This window comes from Rattus norvegicus, chromosome 14 (genome assembly GCF_021556685.1).
Source record: "Rattus norvegicus strain SHRSP/BbbUtx chromosome 14, alternate assembly SHRSP_T2T, whole genome shotgun sequence".
Classification (NCBI taxonomy): Eukaryota; Metazoa; Chordata; class Mammalia; order Rodentia; family Muridae; genus Rattus; species Rattus norvegicus.
In genome coordinates this window covers 34,458,516-34,468,835 of record NC_141547.1, presented here as the reverse complement: position 1 = coordinate 34,468,835, position 10,320 = coordinate 34,458,516, and positions in this window count along the sequence as shown.

Sequence of the window (10,320 nt, the reverse complement as noted above, 5' to 3'; positions counted from 1 at the left end):
ACTATGAGGCAGTCCCAGGTAAATGTTTCCTTTATAAGAGTTGCTGTGGTCACAGTGTCTCTTCACAGCAAAAGAACACTGGCTAAGAGAGGATAATGTTCTAAGGAAAACAATCGGCAGTGAGCAAACGATTAGTCTTTGCTAAAATAAAACATCCTACGCTTTTCTCCTGACACTCTGAATCTGACTGGGAAAGGAAGTTTCCAGATACCCAATGGCTGCGTGTGTGTGTGTGTGTGTGTGTGCGCGCGTGTGTGTGTGTGTGATATGTATGTGTGTGATGCAATGTGTATGTGAGGGGAGGAGGTGTGGTATGGGGTGTGTGTGTAATGTATGTGTGTGGTGGGGTATGTGTGTGTGGTGGGGGGAGTTTGGTATGTGGTGTGCATGTGTGTTAATGTGTGTAGTGTGTATGTGTGTGTGTGGGGAATGTGGTATGTGGTGTGTGTGTGTGGTGTGTGTGTGTGTTAATGCATGTGTGGTGTGTGTGTGTTAGTGTGTGTGTGGTATGTGTTTGTGTGTGTGTGTGTGTGTGGTATGTGGTGTGTGTGTGTTAATGCATGTGTGGTGTGTGTGTGTGTGTATGTGTTAAAATGGGTGTGACACTGGCACTGTGGAGGTGGCAGAGGAAGGATGGGAAGTTCAAGGACATTGTTGGCTATCTGGGGAGTTTGAGGCTCGGGTTTCATGAAACGCTGTCTCAAGGAAATAAGTGTTATATAATATAAAACATATCCTTTTTGCCATTACACGCACACAATTCTGCAGCATTAAATATACACACAATGTCATGCAACTACTACTCATTTCCAGAAGGTTTTCAACCTTCTACATTGTACACTCTGCACCCATGAACCAAATCTTCCCAGGTCCCCTTAACCTAACTGTTGACTTCCTGTCCCCAAGAGTTGGACCATGCTCACTGCAGGGTCACGTGGTTTGTTCTTCTCTACCATATTTCACGTAGCCAAGGTTTACCCATGCTGGGACATGTGGCAGCATTCTCTTCCTTGTCAAGGCTAGATAATATCCCACTGTGTTGCACACACCACGTTTTGTCTACTCGTCTGTCTGTTGATGGGTATTGGGAGTTCCTCCTTTGGGCTAGTGAACGATGCTGTGACGAATGTTGTTTATATTCGCTTGCATAATGCACACTTGTTTATTGTGTTGTGTGTATTTATGACTTATTGTAGGTTACACAAACCACTAGTCTGGAATTTGTATAATATAGGTGATAGGTTGGTTTTTGTGTTTCTGTTTGTGTCCTTGCTTTTCATGGAGACATGGTCTTACAAAGTTACTCTGTCTGGAAGCCCACTCTGTAGACTAGGCTGGCCTCGAACTTACAGAGATCTGTTTGCTTCTGCCTCTCAAGTGCATCTCTATACACAGAAGGAACTAGCTTTAAGGCTCCTTTAAGTTACCGGTTATAAAGCCTGGACATACCTTTGAATTCCCTGGGTCTTGAAATTCTCACCCTTTTATGCCACAATCCAGATCAACTGTGTCAGAGTCCTGGGAAGTGGGACTCAGGCATTAGTGTCAGCTGTAAATCTTACCAAGTGATTCAAATGTCCAGCTGAGTTTGAGAATTACTGCCCTAAAAAATTAATTAGTGAACACTAGTCATGGTTGAAATACAAAATGTTCCCCCACAGGCTCCTTGGTGAATGCTTGGTCCCTGGTCGTTGGCAATATTCTAGAAAGTTCTGAATCTGTTAGGTGGTGGGGGCTGGATAAAGCAGGTTGCTCGGGTGAGCCTCTGGGGAAACTTGTCCCTGTCTCTTCCTTCCTCCCTCGCTCCTTTCCCTCCCTTCCTTTGCTCCCTCTCTGCTTCCTGTTAGTCAGGAGGTAAAGAGGCTCCTCTGTCATGAGTTCCAGTTTCCAGAATGTTCTGTCCAGGCACATGGAACTAGGGAAGCACAGAGTGAACGCTCTGAATCTGTGAGCTAAATAAGCCTTCTCTCCTTTCCGTTGGGTATTTTGGTCACTGAAATGCAGAAGTAACATGATACTGTCTCACCTGCTGCTTGCATTCTCCTTCCCTTCTGTTAGTGACAGGCAGTTCCACTGACCTGCTCTCAGGGACCTAGCAACTGCTTAGGTCATCACCTGCCACTCACTTCCCGGTGTGCAGGTGTGTGCTGCAGATAAAAAGGACTGCCAGCCACCCAGGGTAAGCTCTCCTTGCCTCTTCCCTGCTGCACACACCTCCTTTCCCTCCCCTCCTGGCTCTGCTTCTGTCCGTCCATCTGTCTACAAGCCCACTTGCCTCTCTCTAACCTTTTCCTAGGCCCTCAATCCTCTTTTCCTCCCCCAAAAATTTCTTTAATACCAGGCTTGTTGCATGGTGTAATTGCTCAGGGGCACCGCTTGGCATGGACCCATCGAAGGTACCCCCTTTCCACGTTATATTTCATAATGCCTACACATTTCATGGTATACCACAGACTTCCAGACCTTCCGATCCAATTTAGTTGAATTGACTTCACTTTCTTACCTCTAAGACCCTCCAGCCAAAAGTACTTAACACCTATCATTTAGGATCAGAGAAGTTGATATGGTGGCATATGCCTGCAATCCCAGCCACTGGGGAGGCTGAGGTAGGGAGATTATGAGTTCAAGACCAGCCTGGGATAGACAGTATGACAATGTCTCATCTGTCAAAACCCACCATCACCACCAAAGAAGAACCATGTGGCAAGTTTCTGAGCAGCCTGGCGTTCATGATGAAGGAAACAGGCTCTGTCAGAGGGTTGATGGATCCTGCATGCTGAAATGTGTATAACAAAGCAGGAATGAGACTCTAGATATGTTGATGCCAGCACTAAAAATTAATTCTAATAAATCAGTATCTACTATTGCTTGCCTTTATGTAAAGTATTCAGAACACTTCCTGTCACACAGCAAATGCCATCTCAGTTCTAGCTTTTAGATGCACTAATGGCAGTCTTCAAGAAGGGAATTGATTCCGTGGGCATTGTTTCTTGGCCTTTGGCTAAGCTCTAATGTGAATATTTGCAGAGCATGCTCTTCAGCACAGTGAGACTGTCTTAGCTAAGGTTTCTGTTGCTTGTGGAGAAACGACGTGACCACTGCAACTCTTATGAAGAAAAACATTTAACTGGGGCTGGCTTAGTTTCAGAGGCTTAGTCCATAATCATCATGGTGGAAGCATGGCAGCGTCCTGGCACAAATGGTGCTGGAGAAGTAGCTGGGAGTTCTACATCCAGATCAGCAGGCAGCAGGAAGTGAACTGGCTTGAGCTTCCAGGATTTCAACACCACTCTCAGAATGACCCATTTCCTCCAACAAGGCCACACCTGTAATAGTGCCAAAACTTAGGGGCCAAGCATCCAAACACATGAGTCTATGGAGGTCAAACCTGCTCAGATCACCAGAGACTAGATGGTACAAAGGATGAAGTAAAAGAGAGCCATTGAATGGCAAGATGCATTAGGAGTTCTGAAGTCCAAGACTAAATATTTTATATCCCTGTTTATATGTGAATTCATATAAAATGGGTATGCTAGTACAATGCTAAACACAAATATAGAGAAGATGTCTATTAAAAAGCCATGAGAAGGAGTGAGATAAGTAGATTGGTTAGAGGCTTCCATAGTACATAGTAGGGCCTGGGTCTGAGCCACAGCACTGTGGAGGAAAAAATATCCCTATGTAAAAATAATTGAACTTTGGGCTGAAGAGATGGCTCAGTGGTTAAGAGCACTGACTTCTCTTCCAGAGGTCCTGAGTTCAAATCCCAGAAACCACATGGTGGGTCACAACCATCTGTAATTAGATCTGATGCCCTTTTCTGGTGTGTCTGAAAACAGCTACAGTGTACTCATATATAATAAATAAATCTTAAAAAACAAGTGAATTTTATTATAAAAGAACATACAAAAAAGAAAGGCTATTATTAGTTTTTAGAGTCAATTACACAAGAAATTAGAGAATTTCAGTGGCTTCATAAAATTTTACTACAGTAAATTAAAATATAGAAACACACACTGTTATGTTGTTCCAAGCTTTAAAAGAGAGTGAAACAACTTCAGTGGATGAAAAGTTGTTAGGGAATGATTGTTTTGAGCTTCCTTTGCTTGTTTGTTTTCAGTCAGGCTCCTGGCCCGCCTGGAGCCCACAGACCCACCTGCCCCTGGCGGGATTAAGTTATGAGCCAGCTGCTCAGCAGAAACAATTTTTATACCACAGTTGGAAGAAAGTAATTTTCTATCCACTTTGAGGAATTCAGTGGAAAGATACTGAAGGATCTGAGTAGGTGTCTTATGATTTTAATTGTCTCCAAATGAAAACAAAGTAACCAATAAGAACATATGAGGGGGCAGCAAGGTAGCTCAGCTGGTAAAATGCTTGCCTTCCAGCCTGCAGACCTGAGTCTGACCCCGGGTACTCACGTGATGAAAGGGGAAAGTAACCCCCGGTTCATCCTCTGATCTCCGCCCATGTCTGTCCGTGCGTAAACACACAAAGAAACCTAATCACAACAATTCTTAAAGTGTACACGATGTTTGAAAACTCAAGGTATAGTCTCAGAGATGACTTAGTGGGTTCAGAGCTCATGCTGCACATGGATGAGAACCTGAGTTCTAATAACCAGCACCCAGGACTAGGAATAGCTCTTTGCACCCATAATCCCATGGCTGGAAGCAGAGACTGCTGGGACTTGCCGGTGGCCAGCCTCTCCAAAATTTAACACAAAATGCTGAGTGCTGGGTTTAGTGAGAGACCCTGTTTCAAGGGATTAAAAGCAGGGGATCTTAAGATCTCCTTTTACATTCCCACCCACCCATCGCACACCACACACTACATATCACGTATCACACACCATACACCATGCACACACATATACATACCACATATCACCCATCACATACCACACACCACATATACATACCACATATCACATGTCACATATCACACACCATATATCATACACATATACATCACAAACCACACATCACACACACATAACACACACAATACATCACATATCACATATCACACACTATATACCACACACACACACATCACAAACTACACATCACACACCATCCACCATGCATACACTACACACACAGGCAAGTACTCACATACACCAAAACAAAACCAAAAATAACCTCCCCCACCCAAACCAAACCAAACAATCCCCTTAAATATCCCGGTGGAGTCTCTGAACTTCCTAACTGGCCCTCTCTCTGACCAGGCCTGCTCTCTGGCTTTTCTGGAAGCCCATCCCGGAGCCTGGTAGAGTGAGGTCCTTTTAGGACCATGACAACTCTCACCGTGTCACACTCCAGATCCCCTTCCCATCCTGCTTACAAATCCCTAGGGGGGTCTACTCAACCCCACGAGACGCCCTCATCTCCCCAGAGCCAGCATCAGTCTTTGGCCCACCTGGTCCCTCTGCCACACAATATTCATCCTCAGCCCACATCACAAGACTGGATCCTTTTTATCCATTAAATCTCAGCTTAAATGGTTCTTCCTCCTAAAAGCCATATGTAAGTTCCACATTTAAATTAGACAAAGACACTCAGTGCTGTTCTGTGCGGCAGCCACGGATGCTTGTTATTCAGTGCACACTCAAGGAGAGGAGGCTCGATTACCATCGTGTTCGTCTGTAGCAAATTAACTGAGTCCCAAGACTTAGGTAAAGACTCCAGCAGGCCTCAGGGAAGGGGCTTAACAGAGCTGTCACTGGATTTTCCGCCCTGCTGTCTGCTGCACAGCTTGCTAGTGACCCCAGTCACATGATCTGCTGGTTTTCACTCCAGCGCATTGTGAGGTGCTGCTTCTTTGAGAATTATCCCTTCTTGACAGACTATAAGATGATGTTTTGCCTGCTGTCTGTGTCTAGCACCTAGAATACGTGTGGCATATGCTACGGACTCTGTGCCTTTGTTCTGGTCGGGCCTTCAGAGAATTGGCTGAGGTCTCTCCACAGCAGAGAGAAACCTGCTTTTACCGTCAGTGTTGAGTACAGAGTTAAATGTCAATCTCAGCTAAAAACTGTCCTCACAGAAACATCCAGAACACTTGAACCATTTCCTGGGTACCCCCAAGCCCAGTCAGGTAGACACATAAAATACTCTCAGTGTGACTCAGGGGAGGCATATAGAGTGGCCAACTGTGCAGAATGCAGCCATAGATTCCATTAAGAACTTTATGGGGAGAGGGGTTAGAGAGACCGCTCTGCCGTTAAGAGCACTGACTGTTCTTCCAGAGGTCCTGAGTTCAATTCCCAGCAACACATGGTGGCTCACAACCACCTGCAATGAGATACAATGCCCTCTTCTGGTGCGTCTGAAGACAGCAACTGTGAACTCATATAAATAAAATAAATAAATCTTTAAAAAATAAAAAGAACCCAAGTTCACTTCCCAGCTCCTTTAACTCCAGCCCAGGAGATCTGAAGCCTTCTCTGGCCTCTGTGGGAACTCACATATATGTGGCACACAGATATGTACACATAAATAAAACTAAAAAAAAAATCTTAATAAGGTCATTTGGCAAGATGGAGGCCATGGGGGTCTCGATGAGCAGACGGTTTGGTGATGACATTGAGGGTGAGGAGGTGGCAAGAATGTGAGTTGTTCAAGGGCACTTCATGGAAAGAGGGAGAACATCGAGGAGACCGAACTGGGTAGGTTGAAGAGAAGAGAATATAATTGCTTCTATTTCTCAGTGAATGGGATGCAAGCTCGTCCGATAGAGGAGGCAGCCTAAGAATGTTCTGAGAAAAACCACAAAGTTTAACACTGGCTTGCTCGAGGGTTTGCTTGCTTGATTTTGAGATTTTGAGACAGGGTCTCATGGAGCCCAGGGTGGCCTCAAATTTGCTTTATAACTAAGGATGACCTCATACCTCTGGCCTTTTTGCCTCTCTACCTTTGGAAGTTCTGACTTTATAGGCATATACCACCACCCAGGGCTATGTCCATGATGTCAGAGAGCACAAACTAGAATTGTGAGACAGGCGGGCACAATTGATCTTGGATTTATGATCCTGAACTTGAAAAGGTGAATGGTTCACATTTAGGCATTAAATTTTAGCCAAGCACAGGCCAGGACTAGGTAGTTACTGAAAGCCAACCAGAGTTGCCCTTATCAGGTCAGTACAGCGGGGTAAAGGAGGTAGGGAAGGGAAAAATTATCAATATTGATTATTGTTTAAATATTTTTGTTAAGTATTTTTGTTCAGATTCTTTGAGTTTCTTTGTAGAGATTCTTCACTGAGAAGACAAATGGGGAAGATATTTTTCTATTATTAGAAAGGCATGAGAGGGTGGACTATTTCCTTAAGATACACTCTCAGTAAAATTACTCAGCCAAAGAGAACAGGATTTTAAATATTCTATTATACATGTAACAAGTAATGTGATCTCGCTTGAGGATTTACTATGACTGTAATACAGAAAAAAGTTAAGACAATTACGTTTTAATATACACACATTTAAGTTGAATTAGAAGCTTTAAATGTCACTTTAAAAACGTTTTGTTGTGAATTATAGTTTCACAGAAACTTGCAAAAACAATACAGGGGTTCATGAAAACTTCATCCAGATTCCTCACACTGCTTGTCACCAGAGCAGGACACGACGCCAGTGTCCCATGGTTCCAAGCCATTGTGCCCCCAATCAGTGAAATTGATACAAAATTGGGTCCTCAGAAAGATCTCAAAAGTCAGTCAGAACATCCCACAGCATTTGGTTGAGAATACACAAAGTATCAGGGCCAGTTTCCTGAGACAATTGCATTAGTAAGCCTTTCTCCGGTTGCAACAATGTGCACAATGTTTTTGTTCAGCCGCCCACTTCCTTCACCTTTTATTTTGCAGACCTCTAGCTCTCACTAGTAAATCGTGAATTACAGAGCTATTGCCGGGAAATTGCTTTCCCTGGCTTTTGGTTAAGATTACTACATTCAATCTTACTCTAATACACTCAAGTATTATTTTATAAAGTTGCAAGGAAGTAGCCAGGATAGTCAGTCCATCTATGTAACATTAAAACTGAGCAAGGAGAGGGCTGGAGAAATGACTCAGAGGTTAAAAGCACTGGCTGCACTTCCGGAGGACCCAGGTTTAATTCCCAGCTCTCACAGAGCATCTGACCACTGTAGCCCCAGGCTCAGTGGATTTGACATCCTCTTCTGGCTGCCCTGGGCATTAGGCACATACACTTTACCCATACACATAGAAATACATTTTAAAAAATTCAAGAGCGGAAACTATCTCAAAGCAAATTATCTGGGTTTTTTGATTGCTTGCTTCTACTTTGTACCTAGACCATCTAACTTTCAAAAATAATGAATCAATTTTTTAAGAAGCAACTATGTACGCACATATGCAAATCTGAGAGCAGACTCAACTTTTATTCTTCCCTGGTCTTAGGGATAGAATCCAGGCATGTGCGCTCTTTGCCCAGCCTTTTCTTATTTTGAGGGACAAAAGTCTCACTAAGTTGCACAGCCAGCCTTTGAACCAACTCTTCACAGTCAGGCTTTGAACTTGGCGTCCTTGTCTCCAAAGCAGCACAGACTACACAGTTTCAGACGTTGATCTAACTCTCGTTTCTGTGGTTTGAGAACCAGCGTCACTCTGTAGGCCAGAGCGGCCTTGACTTCATAGCAATCTTCCCTCATCTTCTTAACTTTTGAAAACAATGCTTAGACTAAGCGCTGTAAAGCAGAGGAGAAAGGCAAACTCTGTATCTGGAGTAGGAAATTTCTCAAGGGATACAACTTGGCCATCTGAATTTTGTAGGAGTCTAAGCACAGCTGCATTGAAGATAATAAATTTCAGGTGATAGGAAACAGGGCTGTCTGTCACAGAAATGAAGCTACAAATAATAAAGGGCAAGAAGGAAGGTCACTGTGCTGACCCAAGGTGGGGGGATCTAGATATGCAGAATCTGTACGTGTAAGGATTAACTTTTGTACATCTGTGCCCTAGTTATGTCCCTGAAGGAAGTGATGCAGATTTTGGTTTAAGAGATGGCTCAGTGGTTAAGAGCACTGCCTGCTCTTCCAGAGGTCCTGAGTTCAAATCCCAGTAACCATATGGTGGTTCATAGCCATCTGTAATGAGATCTGATGCCCTCTTCTGGTGTGTCTGAAAACAGCTACAGTGTACTCACATACATGAAATAATAAATAAAACTTAAAAAAAAAACAATTTTTGAGGGGGAGACTGTGGATTTCTTGGAGGTCGTTGTTGTGCAAGAAAAATACAAGATGAGGGGCTGGAGAGATGGCTCAGAGGTTAAGAGCACTGATTTCTTCCAGAGGTCCTGAGTTCAATTTCCAGCCCCCACATGCTGGCTCACAACCATCTGTAATGGGATCTGGTTCTAGTGTGTCTGAAGACAGCGACAGTGTAGTAATATACATAAAAATAAACAAATCTTTTTCAAAGACGCAAGATGAGTCTGGAAGTACTAGAAAATTTGTGCTGAACCCTCAAAACAAAGCCAAGGTGGTCTACAGCATGTCATAAGCACTCAGTAATCAACTTTAAAATCTTAAAGGCCAAAGCTGGAGAACTTAGACAAATGTATCAAAGGACAGAATTACACGACAAAGTGTATATATGGAAACACACACATGTACATATACATATACATATACACACATATACACATACACATACACACATACATATACATAATACATTTTATATACATATGACACAACAGTATACATATATACATATAGGGAGGGAAATAGAAAGGCCTGCCAGCTGGCTGATAATCTTGTCAACCAGTGTACTTGAGTTTCTTCTGAAGCATATGTATTAAAAAATCCAAACTCCCTCATCATGAAAGCTGAGTGTTGGGGCTGGAGTCAACATTAGTACTGGATGCTCTTGCAGAGGACCTGGTTTTAGTTCCTGGCACCCACATAGCAGCTTACAATGGTCTGCCACTTCAGTTCCAGGAATTCCACAACAGACACAGCAGAGACCTTAAGTCACACACACACACACACACACACACACACACACACACACACACTTTTAAATATTGACTAGATAAGATTGGCCTACGGCCTATGTCTGGAAGAGGGCTGTACTGAATGTTAGTTGATGCAGGAGGATCCGCCCGTCTGTAAGTGGCACTGTTTCTAGGTAGGAGCGTCTGGACTGTATCATAAGGTAGCAAAGCATTAGCCTGCAATCAAGTCATCAAGCACAGCTCTCCTCAAGGCTTCTGCTTCAAATTCCTGCTCTGACTCCCTCAGTGATCGTTCATGACCTGGAATTCTCAACCAAATAAAATAAATCCCATCCCTTGT